We start from the raw sequence: 10,761 nt of genomic DNA on the forward strand, positions 1-10,761 counted from the left end.
AATCGTTTCGCTAGAAAAGACCCTTCTTCCTTGGCTGGGATCGTTTAGAGTCACCTGAAGCGTCATTTAAACTGCAGTTTGGAAGTTCAAACTTTGGAGCACCATTGAAGTCCACTATATGGAGAGAAATTCTGGAATGTTTTCCTCAATAAACATAATTTCCTCAAGAACATCTTGGATGACAAGGGTGAGTAAATTATCCTTAAATTTTTGTTCTGTGGAAGTGGACTTCTTAAATTTTTACAGTTGTATCTTGGCTTTTTATCTATGGCTCTGTTATGAATGATGAAATATTTTCATATTAATCTCAGTGGGTCTCATTCATGAAAGAATGTGCCTAAACCATTTAGTGTTTCTTATGTAAATATTTAATGTCTCTTAAAGGAATAGTCCAATCAAAAATAAAGATTCATATACTTATCCTATGTCAGTTTAAACCTGTTTGATCAGTCTAGGCTGTAGGTCTATCAGTATTGTTATGCCTTTATTTCCTGCTGTTTCACGCAGGTGTACGCACAGCACATTTGGGTTGAAGCTCATGACTAGCATCTGTCCATTTATTGGCTTTCACTCTTCACTTCATTTGACTACTTGAAAAAACACTTGGCTTGGGTCAAATGTCAAACTGCTGACTCAGTGTGCATCTGACTGACAGGGAGAACATCCACCGACATTGGAAAGTTAAACAGTGCCTATTCTTTTTTAGGGGCTCACGGGATATAAATAGAGGCCTGTTTTCTGATCTTAGAAAGATAACACTCTAATCCATGTTACATAACATTTTGAGCAGCAACCCCTTGACCCAGCGTAACAAAAATATTTAGCTAGTGTTTGCCATGCACGTGAATGAGCTTATGCTATGCCATAGAATAACACTGACATTGCATAAAGGGTCACCATACAGTGTGGTCAATGGGAACATTCTCATGGGCAAACGTTGACTTTTTTTTAGTCCATCTCCATGTCAAAACTCATTACCTTGAAAGAGCAATGGCGACAAAGGTGAAATATTTTAATAATTGTGTATTTTCCACCATTCATTTATAATGAATGAATATTTACTTTTGGTCTTGAGGGCTTTTAGAAAATAAGCGTTTCACACTCTCACTGTTATTTAATCTCTCTACTAATAATGTGCAACAATAGATAAACAATAAAAATCTCAAGAGATAGCTATTACAGAAGGTTCAAAAGCTCTCTGATGCTCCAGAAGGAAACTGGACGCATTAAGATCCAGGGGGTGTAAACTTTTGAACAGAATGAAGATGTGTACATTTTTCTTATTTTGCCTAAATATCTTTTTTTTTTTTTTTTTTTTTAATAATGCCATTCAGAAGACAAAATAAGTAAAATTTACCTTGATCTTCAAATTCCAAAAGTTTTCAACCCCCGGCTCTTAATGTATCATGTTTCCTTCTGGAGCATCAGTGAGCAATTAAACCTTCTGTAATAGTTGCATATGAGTCCCTCAGTTGTCCTCAGTGTGAAAGGATGGACCTCAAAATCATACAGTCATTGTTGGAAAGGGTTCAAACACACAAAAATGCTGAAAAACCAAAGAATTTGTGGGACCTGAAGGATTTTTCTAAAGAACAGTGAGCAGTTCAACAGTTCAGGACGAACAAGTGACTCATAAACAAATAACAAAACAAAACAAAACAAAAAACAGGGTCATTTTTTGTAAATTCAACTATTTTTTTCTCCTGTGGACTTTATATAAATATATTTTATGTGAAATATCTTATTCAGGTCAGTACTGAATAAAAAAACAGGTATTTTGGTACAATAATTAACATTTGGCAGATTCTGCGAAGTGTATGTAAACGTTTTACCTCAACTGTAAATATAAGATGCAAGTCATTTTCACCCAATGAATACTGAAATGGTTTATGCTTATTTCACTTTTTATTATCATATCTTAAACTTGTAATACAATTTTTATCGTTTAAGATGGAAAGTGTTTACAAAGGTAAAACAAAATCTCTGCATAAAAGGCACTCGAACAGATGGTGTCGTTGATTAAGGCATGGTAAAAAAAAAAGTTTCCAGAACTACATATTTTATATAAAAAGGGATGAAGTTCAAGAAACATCCGTTATGTCTTGTTAAGCCTCTAAGTTCTCTCTAAAGTCTGGCGTTTTATAAAGATTCCATTTTGAGCAGATGGATTACAGTTATAAGTACACAAACTATATATTTTCCCAAAGAAAATCTCTAATGAGCGTATCCTTTGACTGACAACATCAGACAAGATGACACGTACAGAAGCAGCTTCCAATGTTGAATTTCACATGGCCATTATGGTCTTACCAGTCGCCTTGTACTGCTTTAGCAAAGCACTACGGTGGTGGAATATAAGTGCACTTATAAGTGCACTATTCAGAAGGTTTCATAGAGGTTAAGAGCCTCCTTCACTTTGCCAATACAAATTAAAATGCCTATAAAGCCCATTACAGCTCTCTAGGAAATTCAGGGCTGTTGAGCCATACAAACCTCCAGGAAAGACCACTGATAGCCTTGAATGTGAAGTGGAAAATATAGTTAGAGGAAGAGAGACTGGGTCCTAACTTATAAAAGGTTTTCTTTCGTTTGTTAGCATGAACAGATTGGAAGAAATACTACCGTTCACATGATTGTTGATTGGCTGTCACCTTTACCTATTTCTGCCTGAGCTTGAGGATATGAGACTTATCAGGAACTTCCAGTTACATGTCACTTTCTGCTTATCTACAGCTCCGCTGGGGAATTCTGAAGTCGAAGGTAAGGATGAGAATGGACATGATGTCACCTCTGGGATTGGATGGGATGAGGAGTCAGCACATGCTGTTTGACTGTAATTCCCAAGTAGACTCAAGGATATCACTGCTACATCCTGAGAAAACCTTCAGAAACATTTATGCTGCCTTGTTTTTCTTCCATTCCACATCTCACAAGGACTCTCTATTTTGTTTCTTTAATTTATCCTTGACATTCACACTTTATCTTTTATTTATTTCTGACTTATTTTTGTGAGTATGTGTGTGTTGTTTTAACCGGGCGGCTGGCTGGAATCCCAGGTGGAAGCTAGAGGTTGCAAGTGTTTAGATTAATTGAATATTTCAGTGACCCATTACTAGGGTGAGATGTGTTCTATTTATAGCTCGGATGGATGTGTTGGCTCAGCATCAATTGGTTTTCTCCCCCAGATCTTGCTGACTGAGAGTGAGGTGAAGGGGAGCATTATAATGAGAGGCCGAAATAAAATATCAATGAGAACTCAAAACAGAGGCTGCAGCAAGAGAAAAGGGAAGGTTATTTTTTCTCTTTCTGTGAAGTGAATGTAAACGAGTAAATCTACTGTGGCCCTCTTCTCAAACTGTGAGCCAAAGAAATGTCTATAGAGTATTTCTGTAACAGTAATGTTACAGAAAAAGCATCAGAATATGAAACCTATTCCTTTCCTCATAAAAGATTGTTACACTTTAATAATTTTAAAATTAAAATCTTATTTAAAATCTTCTTAAATATGTAATTTCTGAAGCCATCACATGAGCAACAGTGTATGTGCCAACCACCATCATGGTCATAAGGGCAACATTGCTTTTATACAAAACGTTAGGACAGTCTGGGGCAGTTGTGGCTTAATGGTTAGAGAGTCAGACTTGTAACCAGAAGGTTGCAGGTTTGATTCTCAATACTGGCAGAAAATAGGTGCTCTCTTCCACACTCAATTCCCACCCCTAAGGGGTGCAAGGTGCCTAATCCCCAATTGCTCCCTGGGTGCTACAGCAAAAATGGCTGCTCTTGTTTCACAAGTCTGTTAGTGAAAGGTATAACAGATCATTACTAAAGAAATTACCAATTATTGTTATGTGACCCAGGGTAGCAAGTGATTTGTTGTGAAGGCAAATACTGGGAGATGTAGAATTACAGCTTAAAATACATTGTAAGTAAGAAATTTGTTTAATAGTAGAGTTTCATAAATTTGGAAGTATAGAAAAACATCAAAAATCTACATACACCTTGCAGAATCTGCAAAATGTTAATTATTTTACCAAAAAAGAGGGATTATAAAAAATGCATGTTGTAAGTCACATAAAATATGTTTACATATAGTCCACAAGAGAAAATAATAGTTGAATTTATGAAAATGACCCTGTTCAAAAGTTTACATACACTTGATTCTTAATACTGTCATTTCCTAAATGATCCACAGCTGTGTTTTTTTGTTTAGTGATAGTTGTTCATGATTCCCTTGTTTGTCCTGAACAGTTAAACTGCCTGCTGTTCTTCAGTAAATTCCTTCAGGTCCCACAAATTCTTTGGTTTTCCAGTAGTTTTGTGTACTTGAACCCTTTCCAACAATGACTGTATAATTTTGAGATCCATCTTTTCACACTGAGGACAACTGAGGGACTCATATGCAACTATTACAGAAGGATCAAATGCTCACTGATGCTTCAGAAGGAAACACAAACATTAAGAGTCGGGGGTGAAAACTTTTGGAATTTAAAGATCAGGGTAAATTTAACTTATTTTGTCTTCTGGGAAACATGTAAGTATCTTCTGTAGTTTCTGAGTGGCAGTACTAAATGAAAAAAATGTGATATTTAGGCAAGACGAAAAATTTTCACATCTTAATTCTGTTTAACGCATTGTTTTCTTTCTGGAGCATCAGTGAGCGTTTGAACCTATTGTAATAGTTGCATATGAGTCCCTCAGTTGTCTTCAGTGCGAAAAGATGGATCTCAAAATTATACAGTCATTGTTGAAAAGGGTTCAAATACACTAAAATGCTTAAAAAACAAAGAAATGTGGGACCTGAAGGATTTTTCTAAAGAACAGCGGGCAGTTTAAAGGGGTCATCGGATGCCCATTTTCCACAAGTTGAAATGATTCTTTAGGGTCTTAATGAAAAGTCTCTAATATACTTTGGTTAAAAATTCTCAATGGTTGTGTAAAACAAAATCCTTTTTACCTCGTCAAAATAAGCTCTGCAAAAATCAGCTCATTCTAAGGGGTTGTTCCTTTAAATGCAAGTGAGCTCTGCTCGCCCCGCCGTAATTTTTATAACTTCTATTATTTTCTCTTGTGGACTATATGTAAATGTTTTTTTTTTTTATGTGAAATGTCTTATTCAGGTCAGTACTAAATAAACAATAACATGCATTTTGTATGATCCTTATTTTGGTAAAATAATTAATAGTCAGTGTATGTAAACTTTTGACATCAAATGTATATATGTAAGGCATATATTAAAAAAAAACTTTACAAAATGTATATTTATTTGCAACAATCGTGTTAACAACAATGATAAGAGATTCCTAAGAAGAACAGCTAATGTGGTGATGGATGCCGTGCCATGTTGTTATGGTAACAATCCAGGTGCAGATAATGACTCTTTTATGTCTTTAATTGCTACCTTCAACAAGTATGTTTCAAGTCCTCACTTTAAGGAGCATAGAGATGCTCACTTCCAAATGGAATATCCCCCTCGCCAATTACTTTGTCTATTTTTGCCCTGCCAGCAAAAACTGTTCCAAAAAAAAAAAAAAAAAAAAAAGCCAGAGTAGAGCTGTCTTCTCTGAGCAACACACAGTGAATCAGCTTTTTTGAACAAATTACTTGACTGAATGATTCAGTTACTCATACAGCACTTGTCGCAAACTATTATATAGTGATGTAACCTGCAGAAACAGTAACTGAAAAATCCCCACCATTAATTCACAGACTGACAGTCTGTCTGGAACAAACACAAACAAAGCAGAGAAATACAAGCAGAGAAATGTCCCAGTGCTTTTGGACTGTACACTGATCAGCCACAATATTAAAACCTCCTGCCTAATATCAGTCCCCCTCAAGTTGCCAAAAAAGCTCTGATGTTTTGAGGCAAATGCTCTACAAGACCTCTGAAGGTGTCCAGTAAAGGATTAATTTACTTCCAGAATAAAAATTTCCTGATAATTTACCCCCATGTCATCCAAGATGTTCATGTCTTTCTTTCTTTAGTTGAAAAGAAATTAAGGTTTGTGAGTAAAACATTCTAGGACTTTTCTCCATATAGAGATCAACAGGTTAAAGGTCCAAATTGCAGTTTCAATGCAGCTTCAAAGGGCTCTATACGAGCTGAGGAATAAGGGTCTTATCTAACAAACGATTGGTCATTTTCTAAAAAAAATGTTACTTTTTTATAGTTTTTAACCTCAAGCTCGACTTAAACCTCAAGCTTGCATTATGTAGTCATGTTGGAAAGGTCACGTGTGACGTAGGCAACCCAGTGTTTACAAAGTGAACATGCAAAAAAAGTCAAACACCCTTCACAAAAAAGGGGTAAAAAAAATGATGGCTGATGATTTTGAAGTTGGAAGAGAAAATGAGATGGAGTTTTTCGCCCTACCCTACCTTTTCGAACCGAAGTACACAGACGAAGGACTGTGTGTGACCTTTCCAGTGCAGTTATGTAATGCATGAAGTCATGGATGCACATTGCAGAGCTAGTGCTTTTAGATTTAGATATTTTTTAGAAAATGACCAATTGTTTTTGCTAGATAAAACCCTTATTTCTCAGCTGGGATCATGTGGAGCCCTGCCCTAAAACTGTGATTTGGACCTTCAACTTGTTGATCCCCATTAAAGAACATCTTGGATGACATGGGGGTGATTAAACTATCAGGAATTTTTTATTTAAAAATTTTTTTGGAAGTGAACTAATCCATTTAAGTGCTGTACGTTAGTGCCTCAATTAATTAAACTGAACATCGCTAGATGTTCAATCGGATTGAGATCTGGGGAGTTCAGCACCTTGATCTCAATGGTTTCTCAAACCATTCCTGTACAATTGTTGCAGTGTGGCAAGGTGCATTATCCTGCTAAAATAGGCCGCTGCCATCAGTGAACACTACTGCCATGAAGGAGCGCACTTGGTCTGCAATAGTCTTTAGATTAGGAGGAACGTGTCAAAGTAACATCCACATGAATGCCAAGACCTGAGGCTTCCCAGCAGAACATTGCCCATGCCCAGAGCATAACACTGCATCTATCGACCTGCTATCCTCCCATGGATCCTGCTGGTATGTCTTCCCAAAGTGAAAAGCACACATGCATCCACCTGATTTAAAAGAAAACATGATTCAGAAGACCAGGCAACCTTCTTCCACTTTCTATTGTTCAGTTCTGACACTCACATACCCATTATTGGTGCTTCCGGAGGTGGACGGGGTCATCATGGGCACTCTGACCTGTCTGCGGCTACACAGTCCCATGCAGTACACAGCAAAGTGTGATGCACTTTGTATCCTAAAAGCTTTCTACCATGGCCAGCATTGGGTTTTTCGGCAATTTGAGCTACAGTAGCTCTTCTATGTGATCTGACCAGGCAACCTTTGCTTGACTATGACGTCAATTCTTAGGTTGTCCTTCCTTACACCACTTTTGATAAGTACTAACTGCTACATACCGGAAACACCCCACAAAACTTTTGGAGATGCTCAGTCCCAGACCCAGTTGTCTACCCATTGCTATTTGGGCTTTGTCAAAAGACCTTTTCACTTGCCCATTTTTCCTGCTTTCAACACATGTAATTCAAGAATGGACTGTTCAGTTGCTGTGTAATATATTTCACCCTTGACTGGAGGCATTGTAATGATATAATCAATACTATTGACTTCACCTATCAGTGGTTTATGTTGTGGTTGATCAGTGTACTGTATATCAGCACTCTTGAAACGACGCTCAGGAACTGGAACTAGGAAATAGAACAGCAGATGTCTATAGAAAAAACCCTCTGTTTATGAAGAACTCTTGATGGTACTAGAGTGAATAAAGATCTTCTCATGACATTCTAGAGAGGTGTTTTACACAAACCCTGCTGTTTTGTAGAGGTAATGTACTTAGATCAGGTTGTGCATTTTCATTAATCTGTAAAAAGAGCGTATTGACTTGTCACTATTTTATATACTGGCAGCTCAGCAGTGATTTGATCAGTCTTTGGGTAGTTAACAGTTTTGGCACCTCACTGAAACTATAGGCTGCATTTTTCTTCCCCCAGTAGAGAGCACATATGTCACGGATTGTAAGCTGATTCATTTAACATGTTGTCCTCGGAGTCCTTGACTTTGATCAGTATCATTCTCAGCAGAGTCAGCATAGTCATTCATGTAATGGAATTTTCCTCAGCAGTACTAAAGCATAATTTTCTTCAATTATCAGGATTGCTGCAGAATGCTTTTTAAAATCTGGAGTAGCATATAGTTTTAATACAATTATGACTTTGGACATTTAAAAAAAATCTTTTCAGTATGCACTATCAAATAATATGTCAAAGCTACTGACCACATACCTTTAAAATTTCATCTATATTCAGTATGTGACATCAAAATTCAAAACCCAGATACAGAACTGTATATGCGTATAGATTTTTCTTGCATATAAATCTCTACATATTAAACCACTGCTTGACAGGTGCCATTGTAACAATATGATCAGTTTTATTCACTTCACCTGTCAGTGGTTGTGTCTTATCAGTGTACAGCGTAGGTATAGATTTTATTTTTCAAATTATATTTGCCTTACAAGCTATTGCACTGTAATCACAGTCCAGTCATGACCAGTAGAAAAGGGATTTAATATGGCACCCCATTCTGATTCTAAAAATGTCTCTGTGGACACTCAGATTTATATTTTCTATTAACACTGTCTGTCTTGAAATATTGAACTATGATCTAATCCAAAGGGCAGTGCCTCAAACTAAAAACAATAGTTATAAATGTCAGCTTGCAAGAGGTGAAATATAATATAATAATGTGATGTTATGGATGAGACATGCAATTTTGGTAGCAACGTTAATGTATAAAAATAAAAATGATTTGTGTTCCCATTTTTAATTTACTATATATAAATGTAGAATTCCGTACTGTGGAGTGTTGACACTATTCGATGGGTGAAGCATTACAATTTCTCTCATGCGTTTAACATAATTCACACATTGTGTGATAAGGATGTCTGTGGAGTATTATAAGCCCTATAGGTGGTATCATTGTGCTGAAATTATTAAAAGATGACATGACAGGATGTATTACAGTACACTGATACTTCAGTGCACTGGAGAACGTTCTTGCTTTGCACTGCAAGAAAAAAATGTGCAGTATGCATTTACCTCCAACAACAAAGATACATCATATAGGCTATTATAACTGGTGCTTTTACTGTTAAAGGAAACATATTATTTAAATCAGACTTTTTACATGTTGAAGTGCTATAATCGGGTCCCCGGTATATCTACCAACCCATAAAAGGTGAAAAGGTCAACCCAGTAACTTGGTAAACCTTTCTCTGCAAGAATGTGAAAAAAACTAGCCGTTTAGATTTCGCTCCCCCTGTGACACAGAAAGAGAATCTTTTTATAATATTACTGCCCCTTAGTCATTTCCACCGCATTTCCACAGCACCGCCATTTAGTTGTCGCAAGCGACAATAGTGTACCAGTTCTAACGCCATGGCAAATGTTAGAGCAAAGCATGCTAACTGTTCTGTCTTTGACTGCACAGACGAGCAAAGAACACTATTTAGTGTCCCAACCACAGAGGAGTGGATTTATTGATTTATTTACTGTATATTACGCTGCTGCCACACAGATCCAATATAAACATGCAATTTCTTTCCCAGCTGTTTATCTTCACAGACATAACTGTTTTTGTGACTCATGTGTGTTTTTAACATAAAATTGTGTGTATTTGACAGTTTAAGCGCAATAAGACATGAAACAGAACTTAGTTTAGTACTCACATGCTATGTGACAGCCGCTTTCTCTCTAGGTGTGTGCGCTCTGAAAACTCTTTAGCAGAACTGATTTGGCTTTCAAACGCATGATTTCAGCACGACAGACATGATAATCATAACCAAACGTTTTTTGGCAGAATATCTGAGGTAGGAGCTGTGAAGGCATAGAGCTACTCTGGAAAAGCTGGCAGGGAGCAGCAGTGTCTCTTTAAATGCTCATTTGCACTAAAAAGCGTGTTTCCGCTTCCACTGAAAATGAGTATTTTTAAAATGATAAAATAAATGATCTGTGGGGTATTTTGATCTGAAACTTCACAGACACATTCTAGGGACACCTGAGACTTATATTACATCTTGTAAAAAGGGGCATAATAGGTCTCCTTTAACTAAAACTGTTAAAATAGTACTAACACTATTTTTAATTGAAATACACTGATTATATCATGCTGAAAAAACAAAGAGAAGATGAGTAAATATTTGTCTACAGCTACTTTATAGCTAAACTCAACATCAAAGCAGCTTTTGCAGTCAATTAATGTAAAAATGGATTGACATTAGGGATGCATTTCAGGGAATACATTTTGAGGTAGTCATGATGAAATATTTGTTGTTCATTGTATCATCACATAACAAGTCTGGCTTTTTCTTACCAAATCCTTTCAATTAGACCTCAACCAAACCTAAGCAGAGATGTTCAGACTGAGTTTAAAAGCAAAGCTATTGATTTTAGGAGTCCTGGGTGGACCTGTATTGAGTCAGAACCTGAACTGACTAAGAATTAGATCCCTCCTCGTTACATGGCCATTAAAAATAGACATCAGTATTAGACAGTCTGTAGATAAATCTCTACATATTATACAGCTTAATGCTTTCAGGCTGTAATTTATCATCTCTTACCAATAAAGTATTTTGTAATTCTTGCGTTTAAATAAATAGCCAAAAGGCCACTTATAGAGAACAGAAATACACAAACAAACATACTTGGTAAGGTAAAATGAGCTTTAG

Source organism: Labeo rohita, chromosome 17, assembly GCF_022985175.1.
Source record: "Labeo rohita strain BAU-BD-2019 chromosome 17, IGBB_LRoh.1.0, whole genome shotgun sequence".
Taxonomy (NCBI): Eukaryota; Metazoa; Chordata; class Actinopteri; order Cypriniformes; family Cyprinidae; genus Labeo; species Labeo rohita.